The sequence below is a fragment of the Triticum urartu genome, chromosome 6A (genome assembly GCF_056163025.1).
Source record: "Triticum urartu cultivar PI428250 chromosome 6A, HENAU_Tu73, whole genome shotgun sequence".
In the NCBI taxonomy this organism is placed as follows: Eukaryota; Viridiplantae; Streptophyta; class Magnoliopsida; order Poales; family Poaceae; genus Triticum; species Triticum urartu.
In genome coordinates, this window is record NC_141878.1 from 40,147,763 (window position 1) to 40,160,400 (window position 12,638).

At 50.9% G+C, this 12,638-nt stretch overlaps 1 pseudogene; it reads right to left on the minus strand.

The window, feature by feature from the left end:
- Positions 1–7,304: 7,304 nt before the first annotated feature.
- Positions 7,305–8,327, minus strand: LOC147963658 (uncharacterized; annotated as a pseudogene).
- Between the last annotated feature and the right edge of the window lie 4,311 nt (positions 8,328–12,638).

Consider the following 12,638-nt stretch of genomic DNA (forward strand, 5'->3'; position numbering starts at 1 on the left):
TTTACTCCCTCTTTACTTCTTCGAGTAAAACGGCGCGGCTCTCCTCTGCTGCCTCTCCCTCCCCTCTCGCTCCGCATCTTCGCCCCGGCCGCCCATTCAACCCCCCCCCCCCTCCCCTCCTTGTCGGCACCGCCCGGCCGCCGAGCCTTGTAGGCCGCCGCCGTTGTCCTCTACCACCTCCTCGTCCCGCCGCCGGCCAAAAATAGAGGGGATCTGCGGCTATTGTCGCCATCCCCGGATTTGGCGTTTCCGGCCACCGGCGGCTACGCCTTGCCATGGATTGGCTGGGAAGCGGCCCACACAGCCCCGATAAAGCCTCCGCGCCACATGCAGGTACCGGCTCTTCCTCTAACCACTCTAATCGCTCTCGTTGTTGGTTCGCCGGCAAATACACGACTGCCAGTCGCCCAGGCTCAGCGCTCGCGCAGCGGCTCACCAGCTTGCACCTGTCGCTCATACAGTGCGACGACTGCACACGTCAAGTGGTGCGCCGAGTTTCTACCACGCCACAACATCCTAGATGGGTGTTCTTCGAATGCACAAATGATGGGGTATGTGCTTGTTTTGATTCGGTTTTTCACCAGATTCAGTTCAATTTCGGTAGCTCGTTGATACTCATCTATGTATGTAGGATGATGGATGCTCGTTTTAGTATTGGGAAGAAGAATACATCGATCTATTGATAGCACAAAAATTAGTAGATGTTCATGCACTCGTTGCTAGAATTGAGGCTAAACATGACACTAGATGTGACATTAGAGAAGAAATTAGAGGGGAAGCAACGTCTACTTCTTTGAAATCAAAGAAGAAGAATAAAGTATGCAAGATTGAGAATCCGCATATCAACAATGAAGGCATCGAGAAGATATTAAACCAACTAGTGGGAGCAGTTATGCAAGTTGAATATCTTCTAAAATGTCTAATTGTGCTTCTTGTTTTCTTTGGTCTTACTCTTTTAGCATAGAAACGGTAAATTATTATGTAATCCAATGTCGTTGAATGAAACAAAGAAGCAAAGAAATGTGTTTCGATGGACAAAATTAAAATGCAAATGAAAAAAATTACTCTGCTAAATTTAGGGGATCGTCTAGGTCCGATCAAAACTTAGTGAAGTATATATACTTCACTAAGCCTTTTACTCCGTTAACCTTTAAGGTATCGGTTAGAGTTGGCCTCGCAAGGAAAGAGCAGGCGAGGTTAAGAGATCACACAAAACGCATGCATCTCCTCCCAGAGACGCACACCTAAATAGCACACACTCCAGGCCTTACACACGGGCCCCACATTCACATGTCCTGATGGCCCAACCCAACTCTAGTCCACTGCTTCGCGAGAGGATGCAGGTGTGACACTGCGGAAGGAGCTCCATCTGCAGTGGTTGACGCGCCTTGCACGATTGTTGCTATGGGGAAGCGCCGCCATAGTGTAGCGTAGTCCTCCAAGGTATAGTGGCATCCATTGATGACGAGAGCCAACACACCTTGAGTTGAATGTTGGTGTTGTCAGTGCACTTGTCCATGCGCCTTTCCACGACTTCTTCAGGTTTGTCATCGTGGCCCGAGAGTACCGACGGCCGTGGCAGCTTGGAGAAGACTGGAGTGTAGTTGGGGTGAACGGCTTGAGCTGCGACACATGGAAGACAGGGTAGATGTGGCTGTCCGGCGGCAACTTGATCTTGTAGGCGAGGGAGTCGATCTTGTCGTCGATCTTAAAGGGATCAAAGAATTTTAGGTGAGCTTCGCGCATGGGCGGTTGGCGACGGAGGACTGTGCGTAAGGCTAGAGCTTGATCGAGACAGAGTTCTCTGTCGCAAAGGAGCGCTCAGTCTGATGTCAATCCCCCCCCCCCCCCCCCCCCCCCCGCCCCACACACACACATTGTTTGATGTCGAAGACGGGCGCTGACTTGACGTTCGAGAGCGCCATTTCCCCAAGGTTGGGATCGACACCGTAGGGAGCCTTCAATGGTGTGTAATTGATAGAGGAGTGAAAGGAAGATTTGCACTGGAAATCTTCTATAGGAAGCTAGCGGAAGACGGTGGGTCCAGTGATCGTACCTGAGTAGCGCCGAACCCTTCATCAAGTCCAAAGTGGAAGACGGTGTCCAATATAAGAAGTCCAACTCGTACCAAACCGATGCCGAAAACCTTCATCAACTCAATAGGAGAAGACGGGGTGCAATAGCAACCCTTGCACTAGGTATTCCGAACCAGAATTTGAAGTTTTCACACAAGAAGGCGTGCAGTACAAGCGCTCCCGCTCATGGCGCGTCAAATTTGGCCCACAAGGAGCCGACGACGGGGCAAAGGCTCAATGCACTCAATACCCCCCCCCCCCCCAAAAAAAACTTCATCTAAATCATCCCAAACCTCCAATTCTTTGTTTATTTTCTCCGATCCATGGTTATTTTTCTCGCATTGTGACTTAAATGAGATTCTACTTTCTTAATTTCCAATTGATTTTGAACGTTAGAGTTTGTAGTTCTCACTTAGGCCTTGTTCGGTTCAGGAGTGTTTAATCCTCCGGTGGATTTAATCCTCTAGAGGATTGGGTGATCCCCCACTCTGCACCAAATCCCCTTGGGGGAACAAATACATGTCACCATGCAATCCATGTCAATTGTTACGCATTCGGTTAATCCCTTGCTGTAGATAGAGCACGGAAAGTAGACAGGGGAGAAGCACAGAGAGAGAGAGAGAGAGAGATAAAGAGAGAGCCAACCTGAAGGTCTTGCCGCCGGCGACCTCCTCTTCTCCGACGTGAGGCGGCGGGGGAGATTGGTCGAAGTCCAGCTAGAGTTTCAGCCGGGCTCCATGGCTGTCTAGGTAGCCGCCGAGCTCGTGCCGCTTCCTTGTTGTGCCGACGGTTGAAAAGGGGAGAAGGGGAAGGAGGAACCGCGCCATCGCTATCTGCTCCGGTAGCGTCTCCGATGCCCACTGAAGTGCGCCACTGCGGACGCCGAAACTGCAGCCGGAAGGCAGGGCCGTACACGCACGACTGACGGAGGCAGCGGAGGGACCTCTGCGTCCTGGAACCAAAGGAGGTCGGAGGGAGAGGGCCGCCACCCGCCAGATCTAGAAGGCTTGTCCGGGTCGCCGCCGTCAGTTTGGTCCGGGTCGCCGCCGAGCTTGAGCCGCTGCAACTAGATGCGGTGGCGCCGGTTGGACAGGGGAGAGGGAGGAGAGCGCGGGGGGAGGGGGGGTGAGGAGCACGCCATCGCAGTCTCCTCCAGTAGCACTGCTGCTGCTGCCTTCCTTGTACGGCGCTGCCGCCGGCGCCGCCACGACATGAGGAAGGTCAGGCGAGAGAAAGCGAGACAGAGACAGGGTTTGTTTCCACGAGGCGGGACGCGTAGGTCGTTTCCCGGCGATTTCCACGGGGTTTCGGAGGGAACTAATCCCGGCCGGGTCTAACCGAAGGCTATTATAAGCCAGACTGGGATCTGACCCCAGCCGGGGAGAAACCCACGGGGATCGGCGGGGTTTCGATCCGATCCCGGCGGGGGTGGGGATAACCGAACGTAGCCTTAGGATTTCCCATTATGGCCTAAGCACGTTCATCTGGCACAACATCGGGGTGGGTGAAGAATGAGTCATAAGCAACATCGAGGAACTCCACATTGCATACAATCTCACAATGGACGAATGATGCATCGATTTGATGAGGTTGTTCAAGTCGTCCTCGTCATCACTGCCACCGAATCTCTCTATGTGGTAGCGACATGTCATGCAACAACGGCTAAAAACAGGCGCGACGATAAGTCCCACAATAACATGTTGCCTATCATCGCCACATGTTCTCTTGCTTGCCATCATGGGCCCATCCTGCTAGCCGGGCGGCATGGCGGCTGATGGTCTCATATTTGAATGGATAACAACAATGAATGTTGCTAGGCCCGGAAAGTTTCTTGAACTGCAACGAGTCGAGATGGATCGTGAAGATGCCAATCATTGTCCGCAAGAACAGCATATTACTGTCCTCAGCAAACCCTGCCACTATAATAAATGGCCTCCCTCCTGTAGATTCGGTGGGAGTTGCAGTAGCTTTGTCTAGTTATGTTGGGTCTTCCTGTTCCATATATGGGCACTTGATCCTGACAGAAAGAGGAAACCCAGCCCACCGTCATCTGTTTGGATAATCGAGTACCGGTAGTCGCTCCCACTCCCAGCATCCAAATGTGTCAGCAAACCTATCATGGCTAGGTTGTGCCTCTCCAAATCAAACTCGAGAATTCCAACCAAATAATGTGCATGTGCATTCATTCTAGCTATTTTTATGCAGATTGTTTAGGGCAAAAGATCGCTCGACATTGTAGATTACCAAGATGCAACATGGTAATGAACATTACTAAAAAAATTGACAGCCAATAAATATAATCTAAATAATTTAAGAAAGAGGGTGTGCCTCAGCTCTATACATCCAGCAAAAGAGACCACGAGAGTGTTATGCCAGAGAAAATTCAGGGCATCATGGATCCAGATTCAGAGATATCAACCATCCAAATATTAGTGATCTAGAATCTAGACATGGTTGACGAACAACATGGCAAGCATATTACTGAGCCATTAAAACATTGCTATCATAAGGGATATTGTTCAAAGATGAAACAACAATAAAAGTGCGGAGCTATTCGTGGCCCACATCCTGTTTTAGCTCGAATCGACTACTTTGTTGACTCTAATTAAGCATAACTTGATATGCTAGTTTTTTTAGAACAACTTGTTATGCTAGCTTACCCAAAACATAAAATGTTTTGGGCTGCATCACGGGCTCCATCATATCTAAGGGAGGGGCGCTACAAAAAGAAAATCAGTTCGTCGACCTAAAAGAGGAATGGGTCGCCTGCCGAGGCAAAGATCAGACCATCGTAATCTCGGTTTTACATGGGACAATAAAACAAAAACGAGCTAGGGTTTAGGGTTAACCGAATACTGCGGAGACGAAGATATCCTATTATTTAGTTGCATGCATTGTACCTGATCAATGCTAATCTTCAACACAAGCTACAACACATTCTTCCTCGAGTTAGCCTATTATTCGCGGAGTATAGACAAATGACTCATATATGCCATTTGTCAAGTTACGGTAGTAGCTTTTTGGGCGTGAGTAGCCAAGATATTGAATCTTTGAGTCACTCAAATGGTAGGCCACCAAGTCAAACATATCAGCAGACAGATAGACAACTTCCTTGTAAGGATGAAATCCAAGAATCGCAAAGTGTACCCAATCGCTATCAGCACCGAATCTAATTGTAAAAAAAAAAATCATCATTGTCAGAATCCCACTCCAATCTCTCTTTGGGTAGAGTTGTAGCAGCATCGACATCTTCATGACCAGTGTCAGGCACATCGTGTACCATCCAGGGTGTGTCCGTATTGCTAAAACATTTTCTTATGTGTTGGCCACAATGTCTCCATCTGTCCACTTGAATATTCAGTGAGGATCCACACCAGAAGTCGGGACGCCCCTTCAATTACTCCAAAGTACACCCCTTTTTTTATATCCCTAGATAAGGTATTACTTGTCTCTTCTCCTCATTGTATGTTGGTGCTTTGATGACTTGGTACATACCATTCCAGAACGAAAGCCTGGAAAAAAATCCCAAATGATATCTTTATGTAAAGTAAATAATATTATATTCATTTACAATTGTAGTGATCAGATAGCAAAATAATTAAATATATTTAATTTTACATCCACGGGAACTCATATAAAGCATTAGCTAACTAAATCTGTGGTTGGATGATGCTAACAGACGAAAATATAATTAATTGTTGTCTCTAATTTTGGTACATGTCACGACAAGAAATTAGTGCATTATTTTCTCATAAAGGAATATCACCATATTATATATCCAAGTGTGTTCTTTAATTTCTTTTTGAATGAAGTGCATAATTAACTTATTGGCATGCCTTTGGTAAACTTAGAATCTAAATACCACGGATGTCATTTCTTTATGAAACTCATACACAGGTATACTGGTCGACTATGTGTGTTGCAAAAAAAAAAAATCAGATTTTTCGTTTTTTTAATTTATTATTCATAAGAGTTGCACGTAGAACCATGTTCATGAAATCCGCGTCCCATATATCTTCCTTAATATCTTACTGAATACAGTACCCAATTAGCTTGCTGACATGCCTTGATAAAAATTAGAGTTAGTGCCAATTTTCCTAAATATTCTAAAACCGCCTGCCGTCACAACCATAGAGGAGGAAGATGGTTCACACAGGTTAGGGTGCAGGTTCGCGTTGGCTATTGATGCCGGAAAGATAGGGGTCTAAAGGGATGATTGAGCGGTCATGGCAAAACGTATAGCTCAGGCAAGCCGGAGAGGCGTGGCAACACCGCTAGACCTAGGGAGCGGCAGGCGGTTCGGCTTGGATTGTAGGGCGACAGCGGAAGAATATGAGAGGAAGAAGATGAACAGTGTGCCTGAGATAGAGGTAGAAGATGATGCTCAACTGAATTTAGAGAAAAACAGTCAAAAATAGTCGCCTGATGTTTAGGCAGTCTCATAGCTAATTTGCTTTTTTATGTGTGTAAGAAAAATCAACCAATACAAAATAATAGATACTTTCATTAAAAGAACAGATTCATAGGCATGAGTTCAAAAGAAAAAATGCAAAAATAATTAGATTAGTGCATATATATACATACCTCAAAGCAAAAGAATCTCGGCAATGCACGTAAAGCACTCCCTGCTGGTACACTGCATAGCACTGGCGTGGCCCCCCGAAAGTTGGCTCAACGCGATCCACCAGCATGTCTCGAACTAGGGAAAGTTGTAGCTGCGCTAGAGCGCACTGCGCCCTGTTATCCAGCCCGTTCAATACCTCCAAGATTCGTGCTACTGACACAGCCTTTTGGGCTCATGCGGGGTAATTAGGCTGGTCGTAATGATAGTATCAGGCTGGTCATAGTGGGGAGTAACTTAGGCCAACTCCACCGTGCGACCCCAAACGGACGTCCGGATTGGCCGGATTTTGTCCCTTTGGGGCGCCGATGGGTTTGCCCGTGTCCGCCTTTGTCAGATGGATCGTGCGTGCACGCACCGCGCGGCCGCACCCCAAATCGTGTCCGGGGTGGACGTGAATAAAAAAAATATTAAAACTAAAATGAAATAACTAAAAAACTAAATAAACACATTTTAAAAAAACATAAAATATATATAGGGGGCGGCCACAAAACGGCCCAGTTTCCACGGCCACTTAAAAGGCCAATTTTTCATAATTAACATATAAAACAAAATAAAAAAACACCTCCGCCTCCCGCGCGCTCCTGCCGCGCCCGTCGGTGCCGTCTTCACTGGCCGCCGGTGTCGTCGTCGTCGCTGACGAGGTCGACGTAGTCCGGCGGCGTCCAGAGGTGGGCCGGAGGTGCGTGGTGGACGGGGGCCGGCTGGACGGCCGGAGGTGCCTGCACCACCTCCTCCCGTGGCGAGGCCTCCCGCTCCGGTGACCGCGGCGGAGTGGGGCACCAGTTCACGCCCACGTCGGCGGCCATCCCCGGAGCAGTGCAGGACCAGCCCCACTCCTGGCCCAGCAACTGCTGGAACGCGGCCGGCGGATCGTCCCTCCTCTCCTCCTCGACGGGGAAGGCGACGTCCCCGGCGGCAGAGAGGGCCATGGCCTCCTCCAGACCGTCCCACTGCCGCTCGTCGTGCGTGTTCATGGAATCGTCCATGACACGCTGCAGGAGACGGGCCTCCTCCTCCGCTGTCATGCGAGGAGGGGAAGGGGGCGATGGAGACGGGGAAGGCGACGGCTTGGGCGTCAGGCCACGCACCCGCGTACGCCCGCGCGGCTCTGCACGTGGCCTCCGCGGCCCCGACACGGTGCCGGGGAAGTAGGTCGCGCGCCGCACGTCGTGCTCGTCCTGGAGCCATGTGTCCCAAAGCGGCGAGTCGGGGGCATACCTGTGGTCGTAGTACAGGTCGTCGGGGAGGAGGCGGCGGCGGCGGTTGATCTCATCGCGCCGTGCACGGCCGGTCGCCGGCACTGGCGGGATGGGCACCCGGTTCGCGGAGAGATGCCACCCGTTGGGGAGGTGGGCGTCGCTCCACGGGACCGGCGTCCTCGTCTCCCAGTACCTCCGGCACACGTCTGCGCAGATGTACTGCCGGTCGCGCTCGCCGGAGGGCCTAGGGGCAATGGTGAAGGGGGCCGGCGCGGGGGCTCAACGGGAGGAGTGCGGCGGTGGCGCGGGGGCCCGACGGGAGGAGCGCGGCGGAGACGCGGGCTCCTCCTTCTTCACGGAGCCACGGCAGCGCCCCGAGGAGGCGCCGGCCTCGCGGTCGTGCTTCCCCTTGCCGTTCCAGAAGCCCATGGCGAGGTGGGCGGCCGGCGAGCTCGAGGAGGAGTCGGGCTAGGATTTCTGCGCTGTCGGGGTTCGAGGAGGCCACTGGGTGGCGTGGGGCAGTGTGGACGACGACCCGTCCACGCTTCCCACTTAAAGAAGGACGGCGACCGCTCGACGTGCGGATGACAGGTGGGGCCGCCCGCTCGTGCGCATTGAAGTCGGTGGGTGGGAGGTGGGCGGCCGCCTGCCACGCGTCCCCGACGCGGACGAGCGCGCGTCCGTTTGGTGTCCGCCGCGACCCAAATCCGGCGCAAGTTTGCGCTCGAAATGGGTCGGCCCGGACACAAAACGGACAAGATGGGTCCGGGCCGTCGCGCGCTGGGCCGCCTCCTTTGTCCGTTTTACCCCAAACGGACGGGGCCGGACAGGATAGGGTCGCGCGGTGGAGTTGGCCTTAGACTAGTGTTATGCATATGACACTAGTCTAAGTTATTACCTTCATAATGCAAAATAATATAATAGTAGTATCATAGATGGCTTCATTTATTCGCTCGTAGACTCATCTTGTCTTGGAAAGTGCTACGTTACAGTAACATATTATGTTACCACCTCTTATTAATTACTTGCCACATAAGCAGAATTTTCTCGAAGTGCGTTATGTTACTAGTTAAGTTACTTCCACTATGACTAGCCTCATAGCTAGTATCATGCATGCCGACTAGGCAATTTTGATGATGTGTCATAGCATTAAATGAAGAAAGAGAGGGTGTAGTATCATATCATGATACCGTATCATATTAAATGTTATGCTACTTTGTGTCATGCATGACAATAAATAGAGTACTACATGATACTAATATATAATACTATGCATTAGAGAGGTAGTATCATACACTAGTATCATATGCATGATACTAGTATATGATACTCCCCGTTACAACCAGCCTTAGCAGTTTTGTCTCGTTGTAGCAGCATAGGCATGCAGCATGCTAGGCTATAGGTTCCTAGGTAGGAGTACTAGGCTTTGCTAAAAAATGGGTTTGCTTGTCCTGTCTAGTCACATGCACCACTGTTGTGGTCTAGTCCAGAACAGATCAGCATGGTGCACATAGCCTAGTCGACCGGTTTTTCTCTTCTTTTTTGGCAATGAAGCCCACTGACAGTTATTGATTTTATTTATGAAAGGTGTTATTGGCTTTTGAATTTTTTTTCTTCAAAATGGAGACATAAGATTTGCCTCATCCATGAACAATCTCGAGTCGAGCTCGAGCTACTTTCGTGCTAAATGATACGATAAAAATTATAAAACGGGTTTTATCATTTATGTATCTCACTACTCGTTTTCGCTGGAGTTTCAACGGTGACCATGACAAGTGACAAGGAGGGAGTAGGGATGTGGATGGCGATTGACATGGCCAGCATCGCCGCGGCAAACAAACTGGGCGATGTATCGACGTCCTTTTTTTGCTGAACCTGATATGTTGAGTAATAGATTTTGCCACAAGGAAAAGTTTTTGATCTTACGCGTATCCACATATGCTTGAGTTGTTTGTGACTCAGAGGGACCTGTGGAAATTTTGAATCGATGTGCAAACGTGCAAGAAGATTGTGATGGTGCTGACGCGGTTCTCGCCCATGTCTCCGCACTGTTACGGACGGAATTTTTCTTTTACTTGGCAGAAGTTGTTTCCTCATGTGGGCCACCCACGCGTACATCCATCAACCAGTGTTGGACATGTGCCAAGCACATTTGCCCCTACTCTTTCTTGTCCCTGGCACATGTACGTGCTCCCTGCACGGGTGGGTGGAGGCGCTGGTCCGCGTGGCTCGGGAACGCACGACGAGTAATTAAATATATGACTTTTTTTAGGTGTATATAAGTGCTACTAAGGGCATCTCCAGCCGTTGGCCCCCAGGACGCATAAAAATCGCCCTTTGGGGGCGAGCCGGCGATGCACTCGGCGCTGGGGCGGTTTTGCGCCCAGTCGTCACCCCCAGGCGTCGAAATTGGCCCACTTTGCAGCCCAATTTCGGCGAATAAACGGCCCATATGGGCGAGAATAGGCCCATATTCGGCGTGGTTTCGCCGTGTCTCAGCGTTCAATTATCAACACAATTATTTCTTATCACATATTTCATCACAGAAAAATCAAATACTTCAACAAAATACTACAACAACAAATAGTTCAGTACAAATTATATTGTTCAACAAATAAAAACTCGTATTTCATCACGAGGCGTCCCCCTTGAGCCTCCATAGGTGCTCAATCAGATCTTTCTGCAGTTGATGATGCACCTGTGGGTCTCGGATCTCCTGACGCATACTGAGATAGGCAGTCCAAGTTGCCGGTAGCTGGTGATCAACTTCGGCTAGAGGACCCTGCCTGTAGTATGGTTCAGTGTCAAACACTGGATCTTCTTGCTCGCTCTCGATGATCATGTTGTGCAAGATGACACAACAAGTCATGATCTCCCACATTTGATCTTTCGACCAGGTCTGAGTGGGGTACCGAACAACAGCGAATCGAGATTGGAGCACACCAAATGCCCGCTCGACATCCTTCCTGCAAGCCTCCTGAAGCTTCGCAAACCAGGCGTTCTTGCCTCCTGCCACAGGGTTTGAGATCGTCTTCACAAATGTCGACCATCTCGGATAGATGTCATCAGCTAGATAGTACCCCTTGTTGCATTGGTGCCCATTGATCTCAAAGTTCACCGGAGGAGAATGGCCCTCAACGAGCTTGGCAAAAACAGGAGAGCACTGCAGCACGTTGATGTCATTGTGAGTTCCTGGCATACCAAAGAAGGAGTGCCAAATCCAGAGGTCCTGTGTGGCTACCGCCTCAAGCACCACACTGCAACCGTCTTTGGCGCCTTTGTACATCCCCTGCCAACCAAATGGGCAGTTCTTCCATTTCCAATGCATGCAGTCGATGCTTCCAAGCATCCCAGAAAATCCTCTTGCTGCATTCTGGGCTAGGATCCGAGCAGTGTCCCGCATTGGGTGTTTTCAAGTATTGTGGCCCAAACACTGCCACCACTGCCCGACAGAACTTGTAGAAACACTCTATGCTGGTGGACTCGGCCATGCGCCCGTAGTCGTCGAGTGAATCACTGGGAGCTCCATATGCAAGCATCCTCATCGCTGTCGTGCACTTCTGGATGGAGGTGAATCCAAGAGCGCCAGTGCAATCCATCTTGCACTTGAAGTAGTTGTCGAACTCCCGGATGGAATTCACAATCCTGAGAAAGAGCTTTCGGCTCATCCGATAACGGCGCCAAAATGTTCTCTCGCCATGAAGTGGAGCATCGGCGAAGTAGTCGGAGTAGAGCATGCAGTAGCCTTGCAGACGATGCCGGTTCTTTGCTTTCACCCGCCCCGGCGCCGAGCCACCTCGCCGCGGCTTTTCACTGCTCGCCAGCAGCTGGGCGAGGGCGGCGAGCACCATCAGATGCTCTTCTTCCTGAACGTCGGCCGCGGCTTCCTCCTCCAGCAGCGCGGCGAGCTCTTCCTCCTCATCCGAGTCCATCACCGAGACGGGCAAATCGCCGAACACCTTGCGCTCGGTGGCCGTGAACCCGCCGTTAAACCGCGCCTCCGCGGCCGGAAACTGCGACCGGAAATGCCCAGCTGTTGCGGGAGGGGCTGCCGCGGTGAAGCGCTGCTATTTTCAGGCGGGGAATGGCTATCTACCGGAGTCGGGCGGCGGCCGTCGCCGGGATACAGCTAGTGGTGGCCGAGGGCGCGGGGGGTGCGAGGCGAGTCGGGGAAGAAAACCTTGACTTTTCCCCTGGCGGTGTGGGCCAGGCGTGCTTTTCCCTAGCGCCGGAGCCCCCAACGGCTCCCCAGCGCGTCGGGTTCGGCCTGTGACCGCCGGACGGAAAAAAGGTCCGAACCGGCGATTTTCGGCGTCCTGGAGACGCGACTGGGCCTTTTTTCGGCGCCGGCGCCGAAAAAGTGGCCTGGGAGGGCCTGTTGGGGGCGCGGCTGGAGATGCCCTAAGGCCAACTCCAACGCAGACCCCAAAACGGACATCCGTTTTTGTCCGTTTGGGATGTGATTCGGGCGGCGTCCGGGGGGGAACCATCGCTCGGAGCATCCGCGCCCAACGCGTGCAAGGCCGTGTTTTGCCTTAAACGGACGCGAGCGGATAGGATGTGGTCGCGCATTGGAGTTGGCCTAACGTAGAGAACCTAGACAGGTCGTGAGGAAGATTGAGGGAAAAAATTGTATCCTTACTATTTTATGAGAATAATTCACATCCTTTTTTTCTCAATTTTTGTTATATACGAAGCTGGACAATAAAACAATCTTCTTCACTATCGGGCAAAATCATT